The 27,612-nt window shown below is 44.3% G+C and overlaps 1 protein-coding gene and 1 non-coding gene across 3 annotated transcripts in view; both read right to left on the bottom strand.

The window, feature by feature from the left end:
• ST8SIA5 (ST8 alpha-N-acetyl-neuraminide alpha-2,8-sialyltransferase 5) overlaps positions 1 to 27,612 on the bottom strand; it is a 91,609-nt gene that overhangs the window by 36,915 nt on the left and 27,082 nt on the right. The gene's annotated exons all lie outside the window — the stretch shown is intronic.
• Positions 15,149 to 15,290, bottom strand: LOC119926271. Its single transcript, XR_005450159.1, has one exon. It is a non-coding gene; the product is annotated as a small nucleolar RNA SNORA7 (small nucleolar RNA).

Raw genomic sequence — 27,612 nt, 5'->3', positions numbered from 1 at the left:
CTTTCTCTTGGTGCTAATAACCTTAGATGACTAAGCCAAAAGACTCCATCCTGAACAGTATTTATTTCTTCATAAGTGTAGCTCCTTTTTATCCCATATTGGGACAAAGTGCTGGGGTTACAGTTTGTCTCTTGCCATAGTCCAAATTCCTTAGTGTTGCTGTTGTTCTTGGGGCTTTTTTTATGATATTTGCTACTCTATGGCTATCAATCAATCAGTGGTATTTATTGAGTGCTTACTACATGCAGAGGCCAGGGTCAAACACTGTTCTAAGTGCTGGGGTAGACACAAAATAATCAAGTTGGTTACAGTCCCTGTTCCTCAGGGGCTCACACTATATGTAGTAGGGAGAATGGGTATTAAATCCTTATTTTTCAGTTGAGGAAACTAATAAAGCTCAGAGAAGTTAAGTGACTTGTGCAACTTCACACAGCAGTCAAGTGGTGGAATCAGGATTAGAACTCAGGTTCTCTGACTCTTAGGACCGTGCTCTTTCTATTAGACCATGCTGCCCACATCTCCCCAATCCTACCCCACCTCCCCTTCTAGTCATTGCCCTATCTCCCTCCTACCCTTCCTTTCCAAACTCCTAGAACGAGTTGTCAACACTCACTGCTTCGAATTCCTCAATGCCAACTCTCTCCTTGACCCCCTCCAATCTGGTTTCCATCCCCTCCACTCCACAGAAACTGCCCTCTCAAAGGTCACCACCACCACCACCTCCTTCTTGCCAAATCCAATGGCTCCTACTCTATCCTAATCCTTCTCGACCTCTCAGCTGCCTTCTACACTGTGGATCACTCTCTTCTCCTCAACATGCTATCCAACCTTGGTTTCACAGACTCCATCCTCTCGTGGTTCTCCTCTTATCTCTCTGGTCATTCATTCTCAGTCTCATTTGTGGGCTCCTCCTCTCCCTCCCATCCCCTTACTCTAGGGGTTCCTCAAGGGTCAGTTCTTGTTCCCCTTCTGTTCCCTATCTACACTCACTCCCTTGGTGAACTCATTCGCTCCCACTGCTTCAACTATCATCTCTACGCTGATGACACCCAAATCTACATCTCTGCCCCTGCTCTTTCTCCCTTCCTTCAGGCTCGGGTCTCCTCCTGCCTTCAGGACACCTCCATCTAGATGTCTGCCCACCATCTAAAACTCAATATGTCCAAGACTGAACTCCTTATCTTCTCTCCCAAACCCTGTTCTCTCCCTGACTTTCCCGTCACTGTAGATGGCACTATCATCCTTCCCGTCTCACAAGCCCACAACCTTGATGTCATTCTCGTCTCCGCTCTCTCATTCAACCCACGCATCCAATCCGTCACCAAAACCTGCCGGTCTCACCTCCGCAACATCGCCAAGATCCACCCATTCCTCTCCAACCAAACCGCTACCTTGCTGGTTCAATCTCCCATCCTATCCTGACTGGATTACTGCATCAGCCTCCTCTCTGATCTCCCATCCTCCTATCTCTCCCCACTTCAGTCTATACTTCACTCTGCTGCCTGGATTATCTTTGTACAGAAACACTCTGGGCATGTCACTCTCCTCCTCAAAAATCTCCAGTGGTTGCCTGTCAGCCTACGAATCAAACAAAAACTTCTCACTCTCAGCTTCAAGGCTCTCCATCACCTCGCCCCTCCTACCTCACCTCCCTTCTCTCCTTCTACAGCCCAGCCTGCACCTTCAGCTCCTCTGCCATTCACCTCCTCACTGGGCCTCGTTCTCACCCGTCCCGCCATCGACCCCTGGCCCACGTCCTTCCCCTGGCCGAGAATGCCCTCCCTCCACACACCTGCCAAGCTAGCTCTCTTCCTCCCTTCAAAGCCCTACTGAGAGCTCACCTCCTCCAGGAGGCCTTCCCAGACTGAGACCCCTTTTTCCTCACCTCCTCCCCATCCCCCCCCACCTCCTTCCCCTCCCCACAGCACTTGTATATATTTGTAGTTTCATTTCTCTATTTATTTTACTTGTACATAGTTACTATTCTATTTTGTTAATGATGTGCATATAGCTATAATTTTATTTGTTCTGACAATTTTGACACCTGTCTACATGTTTTGTTTTGTTGTCTGTCTTCCACTTCCGGACTGTGAGCCCTTTGTTAGATATGGACCGTCTCTATATGTTGCCAACTTGTACTTCCCAAGTGCTTACTACAGTGCTCTGCACACAGTAAGTGCTCAATAAATACGATTGATTGAATGAATGAATGAATGAATGCTTTCCAGCATTGGTGCTCTTTTAAACAAGTCTTTTAGCCTGGGAGAGGAATTGTCAAACAAGTTAAACCGGCCCAGGGCCTCAGAACAGCCTGGTTGGTAATGAATCAATCAATCATTAATTGCATTTTTTTATCCCTTGCTATGTGCAGAGCACTGTACTAAGTGGTTGGGAGAGTACAACTTTCCTCATTCCATTTACAACTGTTTCTGCAGCATTTGCCAACAATTTCTTCTTAAATATGTAATTTCCTTTTATGCAAACTTGTAATTACTTTTATTCAGTTTCATGGTCATTCCATGTAGTTTAATCAAATAAGTCTAAGTTGCCCATAATGTGATGTCAAAATCATCAATGGACTTTAGCACTGTATTAAATCCTTAGGAGAGTACAGTACAGCAGAGTAGGCAGACACGTTGCCTGCCCACAAGGAGCTTACAGTCTAGAAGGGGTGACAGTCATTAATATAAATAAATAATTTATAATATATCATTTAAAGATAAGTCCATAAGTTCTGATATGTATAAGTGCTATATGACATCAATATGCCTTCAATTTGAAATACTGTATCTTCCATTTCTTCCAGTATTTTCTATACCCTGCAGGAGTAAAGCACAACCACAAATACAAACAATTCTGCCTGGAGCTCTGTAAAACAATAGCTTCTAAATAGCATATTGAATCAATTTACTGGATTCTTCTAGTGGTTATCTGCCAGCATACTGTAGAAGTATCTAGAGAGGAAAACTATCTGGCCAATGCTATATGACAAATAATTTACTCCCTTCTAATAGCAGTAAAATATTTTCCTTAAATATATTTATTTAATTCTTTGGGATGTAAATGCAATTTCAGTGAACCAGTGATAGTTTTTTCTATCTCTAATCAATGTACCCATTCCATAGGTCTATATTTATTCTCTACTACTTCTTGTATTTTTAATGTGCTAATTTCCCCCCTTTTAATTTTCCACTTAAGGTTAGTGGTACATTCCTTTGGGCATGTATTACTGGAATGTAATCTTTCTAAAGCTCAATTTTATAACCGGCACATAACTATCCAGTGATTTCAAATACCTCTCTATAGTAATCTTCAACATTCACACTACCCTCTTTGAGTTAGCTATGCACTTTTAATTAAACCAAGCACTAAACATGCTTGTAATTTTAAAATCGCAGGCAATTCCCCTTAGCAGTAACTTTTACAATTCCCTTCTTGTTTTGAAATTGGACCGGTGTAGTTCAGAAAGTCATGGTTGGAATATTAAGCATATACGCTCCTAGTATTACCTACGAATATCCATTCATTCTGCTCTCAATCTTAATCTGTTATTGGAGTATTGTAATACATGTAGATGGGCGCCCACATTTCTACTAGAGTTCCAGTTAATCTTTTTTTGATCTGGGCATCCTCTATTTATTTTATCTTTTCTTAGCATTGTTTCTATCTTTAAAATTCCTCAACTGTCTTCTTTCTTGTCCATTTTAAATTCTTGGAGTGTCCCATTGTTATTTTTCATTTATTGAACAGGCCACCTTTTCCTAGCTTCTGTATTCCTCTCGTTATATAAATCCATCCCAGCAGTAGCAGACATTTCAGAATGCAGGACATCTTTGTGCTTCATGGTTGATGACTCCTACCATACTTTTTTTTGCAGTCTAAATGTGTTATTTTCAGTCTCTCCATCTTGTCATGATTTAATGCACTTCAGTGAATTTCTGGTTATCCTCTACCATATAACCTCATCTATTTTTGCATTCCATCACTTCTAGAGTTAATGGACTTCAGCTACTTAACATCTTTTAATAGTTTGGCTTAAATCCATTTCTAGCACTTCCATTAGTCTTTTCATTGGCTGGCACTTTTTATTCTAATCACTATTGGTTCTCTCATGAAGAAATTTCTTAGAGCCCACAAATTGCAGCTCTGGCTTAAAAACAGTTTAGCATAGCTCAGAAAGTTTGCGAAAGTTTCATTCTGAAGGTTTATGTAAAATTTGATCCTTTCAACCTTCGTAGAGTCCTTTGGTAAACCATAGTTCTGAAAAATCTAATCTACCGGGTTATAGTTACTTTTCAAATACTGTAGGAAAATTGAAGTTATTTAAATAATGAGATTGTTTCTTTCCCTTGATGTAGTTATAAATAGGGCACTATTTTAAGGGTCTTCTTTTAAATTTGACTCTCTTCTCTCAAATAGAATCTACAATCAATTTTAAATCCTGAAGTGTTGCTACTCGATCCATAAATAAATAAGCATTTCTCCATCACCAAACTGTATTCTGTTCTCAGTTCCCTCCTGGTACCATCTTACCTGCTTTTATTAATAATTCAAGCAGTCACCACATAGCTTATGAGAAAAAAAAACGACCTAAAGGATTAAACTGTGTAAAAGTGAGCATGTGGCTGCTGCTTTATTATATCAGTGCTAGTTTCCACAACACTTCCCTTCTCCGGTGTATTATTCTAATAATCTTAATGGTTAGGAAGGAGAAAGATGTTAATTGAGACCCTGGCTGAAGCAGGTTACGTGGTCCACGGTGGAAATACAGTTAGATTTTCTTCCCCTCCTTAATAAATGTGAGTATAATTTGGGGAAATCCAAGAGCGATAGTGGGACATTTCTGGACCTTGAGGCTCCAGAAGAACTAGGGCACAGCATGATAGGCAGAGAAAGAAAAGAAATAACATGATCAAAACAGAGGCCTACTGATAAGAGTGAATAGTCAAACGCCCACATGCCCAATTCCAAATTCCTTTGCCCAGGTATCTTTGGAGCCTGCAGCCAACCACAGAAATCCCTATTTCCCATAAGCATTCACATCCCATTCACACCAGACCTAGCTCCACAGCACTTATGTACATACATTTCCCCCATCTGTAATTTATTTCAATGTCCACCTCCCCCTCTAAACTGTAAGCAGGCATCTTGTCTACCAACTCTATTGTACTGTACTCTGCCAGGCGCTTAGTCGAGTGCTCTGCACACAGTAAGTGTTCAATAAATGTCGTTGATTATTGATTTCCCTATGGCATACCTTCTCACTCCTGGGCACTCTCAGCACTTCCTAAGATTCCCCATCCCCCTAGCCTAGTGAATGCAGCCATCAAAGAATAAGCTCTTTGTGGACAGGGAATATGTCAGGTAATTCGCTCATTGGCTTCCATGGTTTCAACTATCACCTCTATGTGAATGATTCCCGCAGCGTGGCTCAATGAAAAGCGCACGGATTTTGCAGTCAGAGGTCATGGGTTCGAATCCCGGCTCTGCCACATCTGCTGTGTGACCTTGGGCAAGTCACTTCACTTCTAGGAGCCTCAGTTACCTCACCTGTAAAATGGGGATGATGACTGTGAGCCCCATGCGGGACAACCTGATCACCTTGTATCCCCCCAGCGCTTAGAACAGTGCTTTGCACATAGTAAGTGCTTAACAAATGCCATTATTATTATTATTCCCAAATCTACATCTCCAGCTCTGATCTCTTTCCCTCTTTGTAGTCTCTCATTTCCTTCTACCTTCATGACATCTCTACTTGGATGTCCTGCCATCATCTAAAACTTAACATGTCCAAAATAGAACTCCTTATCTTTTCACTCAAACCCTGTCCTCCCCCTGACTTTCCCATCACTGTAGATGGCACCACCATCCTTTCTGTCTCTCAAGCCTGTTTAACCTTGGCATTATCCTTGACTCCTCTCTCTCATTCAACCCACATAATTCAATCTATCACTAAATCCTGTCAGTTCAACTTTCATAACATTGTTAAAATCCTCCCTTTCCTCTCCATCTAAACTGCTGCCATGTTAATCCAAGCACTTATTCAGTCCTGCCTTGTTTACTGTATCAGCCTCCTTGCTGACCTCCCTGCTTCCTGGCTCTCCCTACTCCAGTCCTTACTTCACCCTACTGCCTGGATCGTTTTTCTGCAAAAAAATTTGGTTCACATTTCCCCACTCCTCAAGAACCTCCACTCCTCCAGTTGTTCACTCACCTCCACATCAAACTGTGAGCCTGTTGTTAGGTAGGAACTCTCTATTTGTTGTTGAATTGTACTTTCCAAGTGCTTAGCATAGTGCTCTGTTCACAGTTAGTGCTCAGTAAATACAACTGAGTAAATGGATCAAACAGAAACTCCTTAACATCAGCTTTAAAGCACTCAATCACCGTTAGCCCTCCTACCTTTCCTCACTACCCTCCTATTCGTTCATTCATTCATTCAATCACATTTATTGAGCACTTACTGTGTGCAGAGCACTGTACTAAGCGCCTGGGAAGTACAAGTTGGCAACGTATAGAGACGGTCCCTACCCAACAGCGGGCTCACAGTCTAGAAGGGGGAGAGAGACAACAAAACAAAACATATTAACAAAATAAAATAAATAGAATAAATATGCACAAATAAAATTCATTCATTCATTCAATCGTATTTATTGAGCGCTTACTGTGTGCAGAGCACTGTACTAAGTGCTTGGGAAGCGCAAGTTGACAACATATAGAGATGGTCCCTACCCAACAGCAGGCTCACAGTCTAGAAGGGGGAGACAGACAACAAAACAAAACATATTAACAAAATAAAAGAAATAGAATATGTACAAGTAAAATAAATAGAGTAATAAATATGTACAAACATATATACATATATATAGGTGCTATGGGGAGGGGAAGGAGGTAAGGTAGGGGATGGGGAGGGGGAGGAGGGGGAGAGGAAGGAGGGAGCTCAGTCTGGGAAGGCCTCCTGGAGGAGGTGAGCTCTCAGTAGGGCTTTGAAGGGAGGAAGAGAGCTAGCTTGGTGGATGTGTGGAAGGAGGGCATTCCAGGCCAGGGGGATGACATGGGTCAGGGGTCGATGGCGGGATAGGTGAGAATGAGGCACAGTGTGGAGATTAGCGGCAGAGGAGCAGAGGGAGAGGAGCGGCTGGGCTGGAGAAGGAGAGAAGGGAGGTGAGGTAGGAGGGGGCGAGGTGATGGACAGCCTTGAAGCCAAGGGTGAGGAGTTTTTGCCTGATGCATAGGTTGATTGGTAGCCACTGGAGATTTTCGAGGAGGGGAGTAACATGCCCAGAGCATTTCTGCACAAAGACAATCCGGGCAGCGGCGTGAAGTATGGATTGAAGTGGGGAGAGACACGAGGATGGGAGATCAGAGAGAAGGCTGATGCAGTAGTCCAGACGGGATAGGATGAGAGATTGAACAAACAGCGTAGCAGTTTGGATGGAGAGGAAAGGGCCGATCTTGGCAATGTTGTGGAGGTGAGACCGGCAGGTTTTGGTGATGGATTGGTTGTGAAGGGTGAACGAGAGAGCAGAGTCGAGGATGACAGCAAGGTTGTGGACTAGTGAGATGGGAAGGATGGTAGTGCTGTCAACAGTGATGGGAAAGTCAGGGAGAGGGCAGGATTTGGGAGGGAAGACAAGGAGTTCAGTCTTGGACATGTTGAGTTTTAGATGGCAGGTAGACATCCAGATGGAGATGTCCTGAAGGCAGGAGGAGATATGAGCCTGGAAGGAGGGAGAGAGAGCAGGGGCAGAGATGTAGATTTGGCTGTCATCAGCATAGAGATGATAGTTGAAGCTGTGGGAGTGAATGAGTTCACCAAGGAAGTGAGTGTAGATCGAGAACAGAAGGGTACCAAGAACTGAACCTTGAGGAACCCCTATAGTAAGGGGATGGGAGGGGGAGGAGGAGCTCACAAAAGAGACTGAGAATGAACGGGAGGAGAGATAAGAGGAGAACCAGGAGAGGACACAGTCTGTGAAGCCAAGATTGGATAGTGTGTTGAGGAGAAGGGGGTGGTCCACAGTGTTGAAGGCAGCTGAGAGGTTGAGAAGGATTAGGATAGAGTATGAGCCATTGGACTTGGCAAGCAGTAGGTCATTGGTGACCTTTGAAAGGGCAGTTTCTGTGGAATGTAGGGGATGGAAACCAGATTAGAGGGGGTCGAGGAGAGAGTTGGCGTTGAGGAATTTGAGGCAGCGCATGTAGACGACTCGTTCAAGGAGTTTGGAAAGGAATGGTAGGAGGGAGATAGGGCAATAACTAGAAGGTGAGGTGGGGTCAAGAGAGGTTTCTTTTAGGATGGGAGAGATGTGGGCATGTTTGAAGGCAGGGGGGAAGGAACCAGTGGAGAGTGAGTGGTTGAAGATGGAAGGTAAGGAGGGGAGAAGGGACGGAGCGAGAGATTTCATAAGATGAGAGGGAATGGGGTCAGAAGCACAGGTGGCCAGAGTAGCACTTGAGAGGAGGGAGTAGAGCTCTTCTCAGGATACTGCTGGGAAGGATGGGAGAGTAGTGGAGAGTGTTGAGAGCTGGGAGGTTGGAGAAGTTGGGGGAGTGACTTTGGGGAGCTCAGATCTGATGGATTTAATTTTATTAATGAAGTAGGAGGCCAGATCGTTGGGGGTGAGGGGAGGAGGAGGGGGAGAAACTGGGGGCCTGAGAAGGGAGTTAAATGTACGGAACAGCTGATGGGGATGATGGGCATGGGTGTCAATAAGGGAGGAGAAACAGTTTTGTCTGGCAGAGGAGAGGGCAGAGTTAAGACAGGAAAGGATAAACTTGAAGTGAATGAGGTTGGCATGGTATTTAGACTTCCGCCAGCAGCGTTCAGCAGCTCGAGCATAAGAGCGAAGAAGGCAGACAGTGGCAGTGATCCAGGGCTGTGGGTTAGTGGTACGAGAGTGGCAAAGGGAAAGGGAAGCTAGGGAGTCGAGCTGAGTAGAGAGGGTAGAGTTGAGAGCAGTAATCTGATCATCAAGATTGGGTAGAGAGGAAAGGGAGGTGAGGTGGGGTGTGAGGCGCTCAGAAAGATGGATGGGGTCAAGAGAGTGGAGGTCTCTGTGAGGAAGTAATATAGATTTACAGGGGAAAGGAGTGTGAATGAGGAGGCAGGTGAGAAGGTTATGATCAGAGAGAGGGATTTCAGAGTTGGTGAGGGTGGAGACAGTGCAGCAGTAGGAGATGATGAGGTCGAGGGTGTGACCAAGTTGGTGAGTGAGTGAGGTGGGGTGGAGCAAGAGGTTGGCAGCATCAAGGAGAGATAGAAGGCGGGGAGCAGAGGAGTCACCAGGGACATCCATGTGGATGTTGAAGTCTCCGAGGATCAGAGTGGGCATGGAAAAGGAGAGAAGGAAGGTGAAGAAGGGGTCAAAATCGTTAAAGAAGTTGGAGGTGGGGCTACTACAATCCAGCCTGCACATTTCACTCCTCTTATGCTAACTTTTTCACTGTACCTCAATCTCATCTATCTCTCTGTCGACCTCTCATCCACATCCTGTCTTTGGTCTCGAATGTCCTCCTTCTTCACATCTGACAGACAATGACTCTCCCCACTTGAAAGCCTTATTGAAGGCAAATCTCCTCCGAGAGGCCTTCCCTGACTAAGCCCTCATTTCTTTTTCTCCCACTCTTTTCTGCATCGCCCTGAGTTGCTTCCTTTATTTATCCCCCCCACCACTCACACCCATGTACATATCTGTAATTCATTTATTTAAATCAAAATCAATGTCTGCCTCTAAATACTGTAAGCTCATTGTAGGCAGGGAATGTCCCTTTTACATTGTTGTGTTGTACCCTCCCAAGTGTTTAGGACAGTGCTCTGCACAGAGTAAGCACTCAATAAATATGATTGATTGATTGATTGATTGACCAGGTCGTTATTCTGTACTTTGCAAGTACCTAATTCAGTGCAATGCATCAAATGGGTGCTCAGTAAATACTGCTATGATTACACCTACTACCACTACTACTACTATAAACACTTCAAGACAACATCTATTGCCCTGTCTCCAAAGATTCCAATGAAAACTAAGCAACAAGCAAGAGAGGCAAAAAGTAGGGTAGATAACAGTGAAACATGCTCTGGAGAAGACCATCTGGTGATCCATTAGAAACTGGTTTTCTGGGACAGATACGGGAACCTTATTATGGTGTGTGCTAGTGTTACAAAATCCACAGTATCAAACAGGCTTTTATTTCAAATCTGAATGATGTTCTTCATTCCGAGCAACAATATTCCAGCTGCACAGGGGTCCCCAAATGTTCCCTCAGGATCCTGCCTTCATGTTTTAACTAAATCCCTAACAATTAAACAGCTTAATAAGTCTAGTGCTTCAGGGCTGATTCTGAGCCACTCCATGCCTCAGGAACCAAACTTTCTCATTAGATATTTAAGGTCCTCTGGAGAAGCAGAGTGTGCCACTGGATAGATAATAGGCCTGGAATTCAGAAGGACCTGGATTCTAATCCCGGTTCCACCACTAGTCTGCTGTGTGACCTTGAGCAAGTGACTTCACTTTTTTATGCCTCAGTTTCCTCATCTGTAAAATGGGGATTAAGACGGTGATCCCCTTGTGGGCCAGAGTCAGTGTTTAATCTGATTACCTTGTATCTACCCCAGAGCTTAGTACAGTGCCTGGCAAATAGAAAGTGCTTAACAAATACCATGATTACTATTATTATTATCATTATTATTTCCAAGTGGTCTTCCAAACAGATTGCACAATGTCTTCCTTGCAACCTCACAACCTGGTTTCCTTTAGTTCTGTTCTAATTTATCTGAGAGCGGAGGGATGCAGGTAAGTACTTTAACTAAACTCAGTTGTGGTATCTAAGGTATTATCTTATTCAGCATGAAAGTGTGGCCTAAGTGAAAAGTTCATGCCACTACCCCCTGAGGGGACCTCCTGCCAGGGAGATGTCTTCTTTTAGGCAGGCTGCCAGCTAGAGTGAGGGCAGCATGACTCTGGTAACAAATCAATGCCTTAAAAACTCAGACTGGAGAGGTTTCATCCCAGCTCTGCCACCTGCATGCTGTGTGTTCTTAGGCAAATCCCATAACCTCTCTGGGCCTCTGTCCCTGCTCTAAACCATTTGAAACCACTTAAATCCAAATTCCAGAGCTTCTAGGAGAAATGGCCAGTAGTAAGGACTAAGTAGATCTGTGGATTTTTTCATTTTTGAAAATCATAGGAATACAATTGATTGATTAATCAGTCAGGAACAGTAACAGTTCAGTTATAATGAAAAGTTCAAAATCAAGCAAGAAAAACCCCTTAATTTCCCATGGAGCATATTAATAGTAATATTCCTGATTTGGGAAGAACAATACAGCAATAAAGAGAGGCAACCCCCGCCTACTATTACCAGAATAGTAATATTCTGGTTTCCAGTACAGACTCAGATAAGCTCTATTTATATTTTACAAAATGGTTCACTGTCATTTTTATTAGTATCCTCTATACCCAGTAGGCAAAGGGCACTGGGATTCAGATAGGTTAGGTAACTCACTGATATTCCCTCCTGGGAGGCAGAGGAAAAGAAAGTCTCAGACTTTAAGCTAGTGAAAACTGCTGACCTCTTTAGCAATCTGTAATACTGTTCAAACTTCCCTATCCAGATTTAGTCAATTCATTCAGTCAGCGCTCAATAAATACAATTGAAAGAATTCAGTCAGTTGTATGTACTGAGCCCGTACTATGTGCAGAACACTGTACTAAGCACTTGGGAGAGTACAATGCAACATTAAAGAGTTACATTCCCTGCCCACGACGAGTTTACAGTTTAGATGGGGTGAGCTTACAGTTTATATTGGGGGGAGCCTCCGTATGAAAAACTCCTCACTATTAGTTTTAAAGTTCTCCATCACCTTGCCCCCTCCTACCTCACCTCCCTTCCCTCCTTCTACATCCCAGCCTTCACACTCGGCTTCTCTGGTGCTAACCCTCTCACTGTGGCCTCAGTCTCTCCTGTCTCACTGCCGACCCCTGGCCCACATCCTACCTCTGGCCTGGAATGCCCTTCCTCCTCAAATCCACCAATCACTCTTCCCCCCTTCAAAGCCCTACTGAAGGTGCACCTCCTCCAAGAGGCCTTCCCAGACTAAGCCCCACTTTTCCTCAGCTCCCACTCCCTTCTGCATCAGGATGACTCACTCCCTTTGCTCTTCCTCCCTCTCCCCGCCCCACAGCACTTATGAATATATCATTAATTGTATTTATTTATATTGATGTCTGTTTACTTGTATTGATGTCTGTTTACTCCCCCCACCCCCTATTAGATTGTGAGCCGTTGTGGGTGGGGTTTGTCTCTCTTTATTGCTGTATTGTTCTTCCCAAATGCTTAGTACAGAACTCAGCGTGGCTCAGTGGAAAGAGCATGGGCTTTGGAGTCAGAGATTGTGGGTTCAAGTCCCAGCTCTGCCAATTGTCAGCTGTGTGACTTTGGGCAAGTCACTTAGCTTCTCTGTTCCTCAGTTACCTCATCTGTAAAATGGGGATTGACTGTGAGCCCTACGTGGGACAACCTGATCACTTTGTAGCCTCTCCAGCACTTAGAACAGTGCTTTGCACATAGTAAGTGCTTAATAAATGCCATCATTATTATTATTACATACAATAAGCACTCACTAAATACGATTGATTGAATGAATGAACACCCATACAAATGAATAAAATTACAGATATTTACATAAGTGCTGTGGGGCTGGGAGGAGGGCAGGAGCAAAGAGAGCAAGTCAGAGTGACTCAGAAGGGAGAGGGAGATGAGAAAAAGTGGGGATTAGTCTGGGAAGACCTCTTGGAGGAGGTGTGTCTTCAAAAAAGGCTTTGAAGTGGGGGGGGGAGGGTAATTGTCGGATTTGAGGAGGGAAGGGCATTCCAGGACAGAGGCAGGACATGGGTGAGGGGTCAGTGGTGAGATAGGCAAGATTGAGACACAGTGAGAAGGTTTGCAGTAGAGGAGTGAGGTATGTGGCCTGGGTTGTAGGGGGAGAGAAGTGAGGTGAGGAGTTTTTGTTTAATGTAGAGTTGGATAGGCAACTGTTCTCCAGACTTGTGGGCTGATGCATGACTACAGCTAAGCTTAGTGCTAGTCAAAGCTTTTAAGATTAAGGTTCCCAACTCAAATCCTAAGGGAGTCCCCAGTGCCCCTGTCAGCCATATCCCAAGCACTTAGTACAGTGCTCTGCACATAGTAAGTGCTCGATAAATACGATTGAATGAATGAATTATTGGGGCAGTGGGCATGCTCTGCTGGGTGCATTTGCTCATGTGATAATGCTGTGCTAAAGGCTAGGCTGGCCTGACCTTGGTCTCAAGCCTCGTCTGTCCTAGCATCTGAATTAGCCCCAGGCCTGAAAGACTTAGGCTAAGTCTAAAATAAATCAGACTGTGGGGCTGTAAGAACCAGAATCAAAACTGGAATCCCAATTACAGTAGTTGGGTTAGTACTTATTGAGTGTCCTTCGGGTTGTCCATTGAGTGTAAAGCACTTAGTACAGTGCTCTGCACACAGTAAGTGCTCAATAAATATGATTGCATGAATGAATGGGTGCAGTGGACTATAATAAAAATAATTCTGATATTTGTTAAGTGCTCACTATGTGCTGGAGTAGATACAAGATAAGCAAGTCAGACACAGTCCCTGTCCCACATGGGTGCAGTCTAAGTAGGAGGGAGAACAGATATTGATTGAATGCCTATTTTGTGGATGAGGAAACTGAAGCACAGAGTAGATCAGTGACTTGCCCAAGGTCACACAGAAGATTAGAGGCAGAGCCAGGATCAGAACCCAGGTCCCCTAATTCTCAGGCCTGTGATCTTTCCAAGCTCACTGTAGGCAGAGAATATATTGTACTCTTCCAAGCACTTACTACAGTGCTCTGCACACAGTGTGCGCTCAATAAGTATGATTGACTGACTGACTGATTAGGCAGCTGGGAGACTTTGGACGGCTAAGCCTCAGCAGGCACCCAGGAACTGAGGGTTTCCTTAAGGAGACTGCTTGGGGGAGAGCAGAGACATGGAATGAGGGAGCTCTCCCACCCCCAACCCCAACCTCCTTCGGGAATGAGAATTGAGAATGAAATCTCCTCCACCCTTGGAGTCCCCATGAAAAGGTTGGTCAGGAGAGAAAGGGGGCAAGGGAATTTAGGAAGACATGAACTGGAGGCAAATAGTCAAATACAAAGCAGAATTAACATGCTTCTTGTGAGAATCATGCCACTCTATCCTCTGCTCCAAAACTGGCCAGAGAAAAGTCAGCAGCCAGCTTGGCTGCTGCCCGACAAGTGGGTGGAAGGAGCCATCTGAATCCAGGTACCAATCCTACCACCTGAGGAGGAGTCTGTTCTGAGAGTTGGTACTGAGATTGAGACGAGGTACAATAGTAGTGTTGTGTTAAGCTCCCTGGCCTAGTGGAATGACTATTGTACTGGGAGTCAGAGGACTTGGGTTCTAATCCTGGTTCCATCACTTACCTTCCATACGACCTTAGACAAGTCACTTCATTTCTCTGTGCCTCAGTTCCCACATCAGCAAAATAGGGATTCAATATCCGTTCTCCTTCCTACTTGGACTGTGAGACCCATGTGGGACTTGATTACCATGTGACTACCCCAGAGCTTAGTACAGAGCTTGTCATATAGTAAGCGCTAAACTAATACTACAGTTATTGCTGTTATGGGAGACCAGGGAGAGGGCAAATAATTCAGGGTGGCTTCCCTTCTTGAGGTCATCAGCACATAACCAATTGGGAAATCTGACAACAGACTTCTGATATGAGGTCACTTGATAAGCAGTGTGGCCTACTATAAAGAATACAGAGACTGGGAGTCAGGAAGACTGGGTCCTAGTCAATCAATCAATCAATGGTATCTATTAAGCACTTACTGTGTGCCAAGCACTGTACTAATCACTTGTCTTATCTTGTCTTATGCCGTCTAGTCATTTCCGATCCATAGCGGCCCCATGGACGCATCCCTCCCAGAACGCCCCACTCTTCATCTGTAATTGTTCTGGTAGTGTATCCATAGAGTTTTCTTGGTAAAAATACAGAAGTGGTTGACCATTGCCTCCTTCTGCACAGTAAACTTGAGTCTCCGCCCTCGACTCTCTCCCATGCTGCTGCTGCCCAGCATGAGTGAGGTTTTACTTGTAGAAGATTGCCTTCCACTTGCTAGCCACAGGTCAGGCTAGGAATGGAATGGGCAGGCCTGCCTCTACTTGACTCTCCCTCCCTTATACGAGACTGGTAGAGTACTGGAAACTCTCCAGGTGTGACCCTGAGAGGGGACTAATCACTTGGGAGAGTGTAATATAACAGAATTGGTAGATACGTTCTCTAATCCTACTTTCTCCACTTGCCTCCTGGATGACCTTGGGCAAGCCACTTAACCTCTCTATGCCACAGTTTCCAGATTTGTAAAATGAGTATAAAATACCTGTTTGTTTTCTCTCTTAGACTCTACTCCCCGAAAACCTTCAATCCCCATGACTCTTCTCAGTCCCTGTTTCCATCTTCACATCACCTCAGTCCCCGACTGGTTTCAGAAGAGGACACCATACCCCCAGGTGATGTGGTGAAAATGCCTACATTCTTAGAGAAATTTTAAAAAAAAATCTGTGATGACATACTGCAGAAGGTCATACTGGTGGCACTCAGGTCTCTTGCTGGTTCAATTTGCACATCACGAGAAGGTGCCATGTGAGCTTCTGGGCTGTCAGTCACAACTACCTCAATGGAAGAGGGTTCCACAGTTTAGGGTACCCCAGAGAATTTCCTGCCATCTTTAAGATGCACACCATGTTGGCTAGATTCTCTGCACAGGAACCACCGTGCAGTGTCAACTGTGGCCTCCCTTCCCCACTGTGTGAACAAGGCTGAAGCCAGGACAAAACTGTCACTACTCTTCTCTGGCTTTCTTCAATAGTAAACACTAATTTTTTTTTTTTGCCGTGTGCCTTTTTCTCTCTATCACTGTCCCTGCTGTTCATCCCAGCTGGACCAAGCCCAAATCCTCCTTCCCACTTTGCCAATTGTTCTCCAAAGGGACCAGGTGCCAGGGCCTGTTGAAAACAGCATGATGGGTACAATGAAAAGACACAGCTTATCAGGCCACTTTAGTCCGGCTGGGCACAGAGGCCCAGTGACCAATAGAAGTTGGGATGAACCTAAAAGAAATCAGACAGAGAGGAAGTCTGCCCATTGAACTGAGCCTAGACATATTCATCTCCCTGATATGAGAACAGGGCTTTCCGATTCCTGTCCCTTGCCTGTCAGTGGTCCTTCACAGGCCACCAGTTGGCACTTGGCTCATTATTCATTCATTCATTCGCATTTATTGAGCGCTTACTATGTGCAGACCACTGTACTAAGAGCTTTGGAGAGTGCAATATAATAATAAACAGGCACATTCCCTGCCCACAATAAACTTGCAGTCTAGAGGGGGAGACAGACACTAATACAAATAAATTAATTACAGATATAATATTAATAATAATGGCATTTGTTAAGTGCTTACTATGTGTATACTGTGTACATGTGTACACTTACACTGTTCTAAGCACTGGGTGGGATAAAAGGTGATCAGGTTGTCCCACGTGGGGCTCACAGTTTTAATCCCAAATTTAAAGATGAGGTAACTGAGGCACAGAGAAGTTAACTGGCTTGCCCAAAGTCACACAGCTGACAGGCGGCAGAGCCAGGATTTGAACCCATGACCTGTGACTCCCAAGCCCGTGCTCTTTCCACTGAGCCATGCTGTTTCCCCAATATGTACATAAGTGCAGCTATGTACAGAAGTCCACACAGCCCGCTTGAGTGGTTGGCAAAAACCCAAATCGCTTTCATTTCTTAGGAAATAAAGTGACCAGAAGTCTAGCATTGGGTGGGTCGATCACAGATTTTGGAGGTCCATCCCACCACCTGAAAGGGCTCTGATGGGACCCATTGGCATTTTGCTTTCAATACGGATTCCACCACAGTGATGGAAGAAGTAACAGGTGGGCCTGTGGAGAGGCTACCCAATCTCATCTTTCTTTTCCTTCTCCTCAGCAGCAACAGGAGCAACCACCTCCACTGTCCCTATCGAGTTGTGATGGGACAGCATCTTCCCCACAGCACCTGTATCCTTCCCCACAGCACCTGTATATATGTATATATGGTTGTACATATTTATTACTCTATTTATTTATTTATTTATTTATTTATTTTACTTGTACATTTCTATCCTACTTATTTTATTTTGTTGGTATGTTTGGTTCTGTTCTCTGTCTCCCCCTTTTAGACTGTGAGCCCACTGTTGGGTAGGGACTGTCTCTATGTGATGCCAATTTGTACTTCCCAAGCGCTTAGTACAGTGCTCTGCACATAGTAAGCACTCAATAAATACGATTGATTGATTGATTGATTGACGGCTGCCTCCCCCTTTGTTTCCTGAAGGCCACCCCAGACATTCTGGAAGCTTCCAGACCCAATCTCGGCCCAGGTGGAGTCAGGATGACAGTGGATGTGGTGGCTGACAGCCGAGGAAGCAACAACAGCAAAAGGGTTGGAAAGGATGCTGTCTGTGCACAGATCAATCAGTCAATCCAGGTATTTATCATCATCCCCACAGCACCTGTATATATGTATATATGTTTGTACGCATTTATTACTCTATTTATTAATTTATTTTACTTGTACACATTTATTCTACTTATTTTATTTTGTTAATATGTTTTGTTTTGTTCTCTGTATCCCCCTTCTAGACTGTGAGCCCACTGTTGGGTAGGGAATGTCTCTGTGTGTTGCCAACTTGTACTTCCCAAGCTCTTAGTACAGTGCTCTGCACACAGTAAGCGCTTAATAAATACAATTGAATGAATGAATGAATGAATTTATTGAGTGCTTACTGTGTGCAGAGCACTGTACTAAGCGCTTGGGAGAGTACAATACAAAAGAAGTAGTAGACATACTACCTGCCTACAACAAGCTTAAAGTCTAGAGAAGGAGCCAGACATTTATTGAGTGCTGTGTGCAGAGCACTGTACTAAGCGCTTGAGAGAGTACAATACAAAAGAAGTGGTAGACATGTTCCCTGCCCACAGTGAGCGTGTGGTCTAGAGGGGAAGACAGATATTTATTGACTGTTTACTGGGAGCAGAGCGCTGTAATAAGAGCTTGGGGGCATACAACACAACAGAGTTGATAGATGTGTTCTCTGCCCACAGTAAGTTTACAGTCTATGAGGAGGAATATATCTCTGGGTTTGTGCTTGTGCAGTTACTTGTGTCTTCCCCTCATTTTATCCCTCCCCATCACTTATCACTATCTGTTCCCTCCTCCCCTCTCGGCCACAATCCTGGCTTTTCCTTTTTCTTTTTCCCCCTCTGTTCTCTAGAACTTCCATTCTATCCTTTTTTGAGCTTCCCCCAAAATAGTCACCTTATTGATAATGGTCATATTGATCAATCAATCACATTTATTGAGCACTTACTATGTGCAGAGTACTGTATTAAGCACTTGGAAGAGCACAATATTCATTCAATCATATTTATTGAGTGCTTCCTGTGTGCAAAGCAATGTGCTAAGCACTTGGAAGAGTAGAATACAACAACAGACACATTCCCTGCCCGCAACAAGCTCACAGAATTAGCAGCCATGTTCTCTGCCCATAAAGCTACATTCTCTACTCCTCCTGGATTCACTTCCTTCCAAGGATGTCAAAGTCCTGCCCCCTTCAGCAATTTACGCACCTTCTAATCTGACTCAATTTTCTCTGATGTCCTTCAACCAGATGGCTTGCTCCAATAACCTTTCAGGAGTCAAAATTCAGCTGCTCAGAGCATCAATCAAGCAATCGTATTTACTGAGTGTTTACCTAAGTAGAGCACTGTACTAAGCACTTGGGAGGGTGCAATACAACAGAGTTGGTAGACATGTACCCTGTGCCCAGTGAGTTTATCATCTAATAGAGGAGACAGACATTAATATATATATAAATAATTTATGGAGCAGTACATAAGTGCTCAGCGGCTGAGGGTAAGGTGAATATCAAATGCCCAAACGATACAGATCTAAGTGCAAGAATGTGCCCGTGAAAATGCCCTTCAACTATGTTCTTCAGGGCACTGTATCCTCTTTCCTGGGGAGGGAGGAGCAGGGGGGTGGGGGAAAGTTGGGAACCTCTCAGCTTCAGATCCATCCCCTTCGGCTGCTGCTGAGCAGCTCTGACTGCATTGGGGCTGGTTACACTCTTCCCTCAGATTCCATTAGATCCTTCCAGGGTCACCTGTTCGAGTCACCTTTCCCAGCTTTCCCGGCCTACCACTCCTCTCCAAACTCCACTGGGCATATCAAGATAGGCAGGTGCTGTGACCAAAGGTCAACTAGTAATGAGACTCTCTGAGAAGCCAGAAAACATTGTGCCGGGGCCCTGAATCACAGAGGCTAGCACAGAAGTCCCAGCCCCTCTCTTACAGACATGACACAGCAGAGAACAGGGGCTGCAGAATAAGAAAGAAATATAGATTCTGGCCTGTGGCAGGACAGTCCCTCTTAAAGAAAATTAAAACTATCATTCTCTCACCCACTTCCTCTGGTCACAAATCCATCTTTTTTTCATTGCCACTCCTTATAGTCCCGACCTAGACCTTTCAGCAGACCCCACCTCTTGTTTCTGTTGCACCTGGCCAATTCTGTAGCCCCAAATTCCCTCCCCAGTTCCATCTCCCCTCACCTCCTTCCCCTCAGCTTCAACTGCCTCCTGGCTTGGGTCTAGACATAGCAATGATGGCAGATGGGTAAGGCTAAATTAAAAGAAAGTCAGTACTATTGCTGAGAGGTCAGAATGAGGGGAGGGGAATGACCAAGCACTAACCAGCACATCTCAATGGACAAGGGACTTCCAGGGAGGATTTGTCATTCAATGGAATCCTGCAAGCCCGAAGAAATGCAATTCTGAGAACCATCAAGGTTTTCCCAGAAACAAATAACATGCCTAGACAACGAGAGCTGGGTGGTTTTCAAACCTTTTGATTTCAAGCAGCCGAGAGACAGAATCTGCCCTTCTCCTGGGTGGGCTATTACAGAGGTGTTGATTTTCTCCAAAAAGCTGTCCATTGGTCCCTGACCACAGCTCAGCTCTCCTGACACTTGCTCCGCTCCTTCCCAGCTGAGTGGCGAGAGAAGAGACAAGCAGCCAAAATGGCTTTCGCCACTATACATTTCTTCCACCCCACTCACCCATTACCCTGGAGCTCCTCTGTCACTGGACCAAATATAACAGACTCTATTTTGTCTTAATTCTCCTCGCCTTCTCAGCTGCTTTCGATATAGTAGACCATCCCCTGTTCCTGAAAACACCATCTAACCTTGGTTTACCTCTCCTGTCTTACCTTACTTATGTTTTTTGTTTTAAAATGGTATTCACTGTGAGCTTACTATATATCAGGCACTCTACTCAACACTGGGGTAGATTCTAGACTGTGAGCCCACTGTTGGGTAGGGACCGTCTCTATATGTTGCCAACTTGTACTTCCCAAGCGCTTAGTACAGTGCTCTGCACACAGTAAGCGCTAAATAAATATGATTGAATGAATGAATGAATACAAGTAAATCTAATAATAATAATAATGGCATTTATTAAGTGCTTACTATGTGTAAAGCACTATTCTAAGCGCTGGGGAGGTTACAAGATGATCAAGTTGTCCCACGGGGGACTCACAGTATTAATCCCCATCTTACAGATGAGGTAACTGAGGCACAGAGAAGTTAAGTGACTTGCCCAAAGTCACACAGCTGACAATTGGTGGAGCCGGGGTTTGAGCCCATGACGTCTGAGTCCAAAGCCCGGGCTCTTTCCACTGAGCCACGATCTAGTTGGACACAGTCCCTGTCCACAGAAGGCTCACAGTCTAAATCCCTATTTTACAGATGAGGTAACTGAGACACAGATAATTTAAGCAACTTGACCAAGGTCACACAGCAGAAAAGTGGAGGAACCAGTATTAGAACCCAGGTTCTCTGACTCAACATTGACTCAAGGTCAATGTTCTTTCCATATCCCATGCTGGTTCTCTGAGGCCAGTCTTGTGAAGCACAAAGTGAGTGTTTCATAAATACCATTAAAAAATCCACCTCTCTAAGCCCTGACCTCTCTCCTTTTCTGCAATTTTGCATTTCCTCTTGCCCCCAAGACATGTCTTCATGAATGTCCCACCGCACCTCAAGCTCAACATATCCAAAACTAAATTCCTAATCTTCCCACCAAAGTCCTCTCCTCCACCTAACTTTCCCATCGCAGTTGATGACACCACTATCTTCCCACTCTCTGAAGCCCACAACTTTGGCATTATCCTTGATTACTCCTTCTCTTTCAAATCCCATATTCAATCTGTCATCAATTCCTGTCAGTTGTTCCTCTATATTTCCAAAGATGATGATGATGATGATGATGATGATGATGATGGCATTTATTAACCGCTTACTATGTGCAAAGCACTGTTCTAAGCACTGGGGAGTTTACAAGGTGATCAGGTTGTCCCACGTGGGGCTCACAGTCTTCATCCCCATTTTACAGATGAGGTAACTGAGGCACAGAGAAGTTAAGTGACTTGCCCAAAGTCACACAGCTGACAAGTGGCAGAGCCGGGATTTGAACCGATGACCTCTGACTCAAAAGCCCATGCTCTTTCCACTGAACCAGGCCGGTTCTCAAAGATCCAGTTCTTCCTCTATAGCCAGACACCACGTTACTCCAGGTACTTATCACATCCCATCTTGACTGCTGCATTAAACTCTTCACTGATCTCTAGTTCATATTTAGCTCTGCCCCCCCACATCATTTTTAAAAAGATCACCATTCTGCGCACCTCTTCTCACTCCTTAAAAACCTCCAGTGGTTTCCCATTTCTCTTCACACTAAGTAAAGACTGCTGCCATTAGATTCAAAACACACAGTCAACATTTTTACTCCTACTTATTCACTCTCTTCTCCCATAACAACTTCAACTCATTTGCTTCATCCCTCCTTCATTCCTCTGAAATTACATCTCCACCTGACAAATTTCTACTCTTCCCTCCTTATATTCCCTAGCTGCCATTTCTACATTTCCTTGCCACCTAAGCATCTGAGAGAGGGAGATAAAGGGAGAGGGAAAGAGAGAGAGAAAGTGTTGGGGGGGGGGGGAACAGAGGAAAAAGGGAGGAAGAGAGAGAAAGAGGGAAGGAGGGAAGGGAGATACAGGCCTGTAGGAAAAAACAAACACCAGAAGTTTCTCACTTAAAACTAGAATGGTCGGTTGACCATTTGATACTAGAAAATCTAGTTTTCAGCTGGCCTGTCCCCTGTCCATTTCCATTCTGGAAATGACTGATTTCAAAGACTGATTTCTAAAAAAATTTTGGCTCTGAGTTTCCCTTCCTCGAGGCTCTGGCCACAGAGTTCCCAGGGTCATACTAACCCCAGAGAGGAGCGCAAAGGCTTTGGTGCAAGTTAGTAGTTCTAGAGGCCATCAGAGAAATAATCTCAGATAGCACTAGATTGGAGTCTTTCAGGAGAATGTGCCCCTGATGCCTTCACATCATGTTGTGAGTCCCGTGTCACATATGTTACATCCTAGGCAATTTCTTTTCTGGTGCGCAGGAGGGTGGTCCTTTGCCATCCTCCATATAACCCACCTCAGACAGAGGTTCCTTGTCCTGATTCTGTAAATCCTCTTTAGAATGAAACTTGATGGAGCCAGTTTGAGAGACATTTTAAAATGGAGATCCTATGTACACAGGTTTTTGTTAAAGGTGTACTAAATTGCTAAGTGGGATGCTAGAAAAGGAAATGTGAAGAGGAGGCCTCTGTTACAGAGGAGCTAGTTAGAAAGAGATTTTGATGCATATCATGTGTCTTACTGTGCCAGAGTTAAAATGCTAAGTTGTAGCATTGAATCAGCCCAGTCATTTCTGTCTTTTGAAAGAGCAAGCACCTCTATTCATTCCTTAATTGCCATCTCGCCTTCCACTGCATTTAAATAACCTCTAGGGATCTGATTCTCCAGCCCCTGCTCAAAAGAACTTCCTCTCACTTCACTGGGAAAGTTGTGATCAGAAGCATTCTTCCAAAGAGTCAATTAACTTCAATCAGTCAGCTTTGCTACTGACTGTCAATTTCCCTGGTAAAAGATGAGAGCCCAAGAGGACCTTTAGGTTTGTGCCCAGGTAACTGCGGGGTAAGGTGGATTTTCCACAATCAATCAATAGTATTTAATAAGCACCTACTATGTACAGAGCACTGCACTAAGTGCTTGGAAGGGTTCCCAGATGTGGAAGAGATCCAGCAACACTACAGGCCTAAGCTTACCTAACCCTGCCCCTTAGTGTTGTCAAATGTTCAGTTATTCAGATTTAAACATATTTAGACTCGAACATCTCATCTTGCCCCCTAAAATCATTTCACTACTTAACTTTCCCATCACGTTTCACATCACCACCATTGTGGGTAGGGAACATGTCTACAAACTCTGTTACACTGAACTCTCTTAAATCCTCTGTACAATTCTCTGCATATGGTAAGCGCTCACTGATTGAGCCTCCTTGTCTCCAAAGCCTGTCACCTTGGTGTCATCCTTGACTTCTCACCCTTTTATTCATTCATTCATTCATTCAATCGTATTTATTGAGCGTTTACTGTGTGCAGAGCACTATACTAAGCGCTTGGGAAGTATAAGTTGGCAACATGTAGAGACGGTCCCTACCTAACAACGGGCTCACAGTCTAAAAGGGGGAGACAGACAACAAAATAAAACACGTGGAGGTGTCATCAGAATAAATAGAAATAAAGCTAGATACCTCTCATACTCAACTGCTAAATTCTACCGCTTCTTCTTCTAGGACATTTCCCATATCTTCTTCACCCCCTTGTTCAAACTCATGCTTTGAAAATGTTTCAGCACCATTGCTAGTGCCCAGCCCCCAAATTCTACCCCACTTCTTTCTGTATAATGCTTTCCTGATTATCCTTCCAAAACATCATTAAGCACATAGCTCTACTTTTGGGGAAGGAAACCATTAACATTGAAGTGCCTCTGGTGCTTTTCCAAACTAACCAGCACCCCAAAATGAAGGTCGTAAAGTGGATTGCGTACAAAGGGCTGCTGTGTGACCTTGGGCAAATTACTTAACTTCTCTGTGACTCAGTTCCCTCATCTGTAAAATGGGGATTAAAACTGCAAGCCCCATGTGGGACAGGGACTGTGTCCAACCTGAATAGCTTGTATCTACCCCAGTGTTTACTACAGTGCCTGGCATATAGTAGGCCCTTTACAAATATGAGTAAAAAGGCTAAAGAAGCCACAGCAGAGAGCTAATAAGTGTCAGAAGTTGGTAAATGATGAGAAACCCAGCCCAGATGTAGATGAAACTGGCCACCTAAAAACTGACCTGTGGCCTCACCCTGAAGACCAGAAAAGCTTTGTAGAAATTGCAAAAGTCTCATGTGAATGGTCACGCTAAGCTTACAAAACATACAGGTGCACACGGCCAGAGCAGTAGCCTGTTTGGATGGGAAGGAAAATGACCAATATCATTCTGCCCTCTGGGTGAATGCAAACCACAGTAATAAGATGGTGAGGAGGGCTGCAGGAGTCTGTAGAGGGTGGTCTGCTGTGAGGCAGGGGGCTGCAGGGGAGACCCTGGCAGTAAACTCAGCTCTGTTCACACAATCAATATCTCTTGCTGTCAGATACCTAGGAGAAGTGAATCAGTCAATCAATCAATCAATTGTATTCACTGAGTACTTATTGTGTGTAGAGCATTGTACTAAGCAGTTGGGAGAGTACAATATAACAATATAACAGACTTGGTAGACACATTCCCTGCCCACAAGGAGCAAATCAACAGGTAGAACTTGCTTTGCATACAGCAAGTGCTCAATAAATATGAATGAATGAATGAAGAACTGCTCCAGACCAGTACCAAAAACCACAGGCATTGCTCTCGAATGGGGAATTGTGGCAGGGGGGGGGGGGGGTGGAGGAGGAGTTACTTAGGGCCGGAGGAGGGGGGTGGGGGGGGACGGAAGGGGGAGGGGAGGGGGTGGTAGGGAAGGGTGTCTACTTAACATCTCCACTCTTCAAAAACCCCCAATGGCTCCACATTGGTTTCTGTATCAGGTAAAGATGCCCTACCATTGACTTCAAAATTCCTCGCCAGCTTTCCCAACTTTCCATATCTATCCTCTTCACCCAATACTCCCTACCTTGCATTAATAATGATGGTATTTGTTAAGCGCTTACTATATGTGCCAAGCACTGTTCAGAGCACCGGGGTAGGTCAGCGCTTAGAACAGCGCTTGGCACATAGTAAGTACTTAACAAATACCATCATTATTATATAAGGTAATCAAGTTGTCCCACGTGGGGCTCACAGTCTTAATCCCCATTTTACAAATGAGGTAATGGAAGCACAGAAAAGTTAAGTGATTTGCCCAGAGTCATTCAGCTGATAAGTAGCGGGGCCAAGATTAGAACCTACAACCTCTGACTCCCAAGCCCGTGCTCTTTCCACTAAGCCATGCTGATTCTTCACTCCTTCCAAACTTACCTTCTAACTGTATCTTCCTCTCAACTCTGCAGCCTCAAATCTCTTGCTTGCCCTGTTTCCCTTTCCTTCTCTGCAGAGTACTGTTCCAAGCGTATGGGAGAATACAAGTCCCTCTAGTCTGAAAGCTCACTGTGGGCAGGAAACTCGTCTACCAATTCTGTGGTATCGTACTCTACGAATTCTGTGGTATCATACTCTCCCAAGAGCTTTATACAATACTCTGCACTTAATAAGCACTCAATAAATACCACTGATGATGATGACTATGATAAAGTATAACAGTTGGTAGACACGTTCCCTTCCCACAAGGAGCTTACAGTCTTGTCTACAGTTTTACAGTCTACAGTCAAATCTGGCAGACCAACACTCTCCCCCTCTCCCCATCTTCTAGCATTATTATGACTACTACTATTACTACTACTTGTCACTGTTGTCTTATGCTGTCGAGTCATGCCCGACCCATAGCGATGTCATGGGCACAACTCTCCGTAGAGTAGTGTATCCATAGAGTTTTCTTGATAAAGATACGGAAGCAGTTTACCATTGCCTCCTTCCATGCAATAAACCAGAGTCTCCACCCTCGACATTCTTCCCTGCTGCTGCCCAGCACAGGTGAGTTTTGACTTATAGCAGATTGCCTTCCACTTGCTAGTCACTGCCCAAGCTAGAAATGGAATGGATATGCTTCTGCTTGACTCTCCTTCCCATAGTGAAGACGGATAGAGTACTGGAAACTCACCAGGTGTGACCCTGAGAGGTGATTACTACTACTACTACTGCTATTATATTTATGATTACTACTATTATGACTACTATTTCTATTATAACACCAACTACTACTACTACTATTATTATTAGTAGTAGTAGCAGCACTATTTCTACTATTAAGTAGGTTTCTAAACTTGGTCTTGTCAGGACTGGCTTCTCCTCTCTGTCCTTTCTGGTATATCCTGTTTTGCTTTGTTGGCTCTGTTCTTTCTCCTTGTGTCTCCTTTTGCGTCCTATTAATAGTCATCTGTTCTTTCTTATTATTTTTATACTATAGCTACATTTAGTACCTTCTGAATTTTCTTTGATTCAGTTAATTATAAATGATGCTGGATCTCAGCACTTCCTAACACACTGCCTAACTATAGATAGAAAAATAGGAAACTCACTGAATTATTCAATAGGGGAACAATGCTGCTAAGCACATCATATATTCAAAGCATTTAGTAGTCATTAATTGGTATAAGGCACTTTATATCTGCAAATGCTATCATTAAAGTATTTTAGCATCTTTTACTAAGCTAAGTCTTCATCAGACTGCTGAAATGAAACTGGCAAATCTGGTTGAAATACAGAAACGTTCAGTCACAGAGAAAGAAATAATAATAATAACTGTGGTAGTTGTTAAGTACTTACTATGTGCCAGGCACTGTACTAAGTGCTGGAGTAGATACAATCAGTTTGACACAGTCCCTATCCCACATAAGGATCACAGTCTTAATCCCCCTTCTACAGATGCGGTAACTGATGCACAGAGAACTGAAGTAACTTGCCCAAGGTCACACAGCAGACAAACCTGGAAGCTGGGATTAGAAACCAAATGATATACATTGGTCACACAGGAAGCCAGTGGTTGGGAGATTCAGGCTAGCCGTCAGACTACGGCCAGAAACCGAACTGAAATACCCTTGAAATTGGTCAAGTACAGCTAAATTGATTCCTAACCATAATTTATCTTTGAAATGAGGACCTTTTTTAATGGTATTTGCTAACTGCTCACTATGTGCCAGACAGTGTACTCTGTGCTGTGGTAGATATAAGATAATCGGATTGGACAAAGTCTCTGCCCCACATAGGACTCACAGTCTAAGTCTTCACTTTGCAGATGAGGGGACTGAGACACAGAGAAGTTAAGTGTCTTGACCAAGGTCACATAGCATGCAAGTGACGGAGCAGGGATTAGAACCCAGATCTTCTGAGTTCCAGGCCCTCTGACCTCCTCTGACTCCCAAGCCTGAGATCTTTCCACTAGGCCATGCTGCTTCCCAGAAT

This window comes from Tachyglossus aculeatus, chromosome 3 (assembly GCF_015852505.1).
Source record: "Tachyglossus aculeatus isolate mTacAcu1 chromosome 3, mTacAcu1.pri, whole genome shotgun sequence".
Lineage (NCBI taxonomy): Eukaryota > Metazoa > Chordata > Mammalia > Monotremata > Tachyglossidae > Tachyglossus > Tachyglossus aculeatus.
Note: the sequence above shows the minus strand (reverse complement) of the source record. Positions and strands in the feature narration are given on the sequence as shown.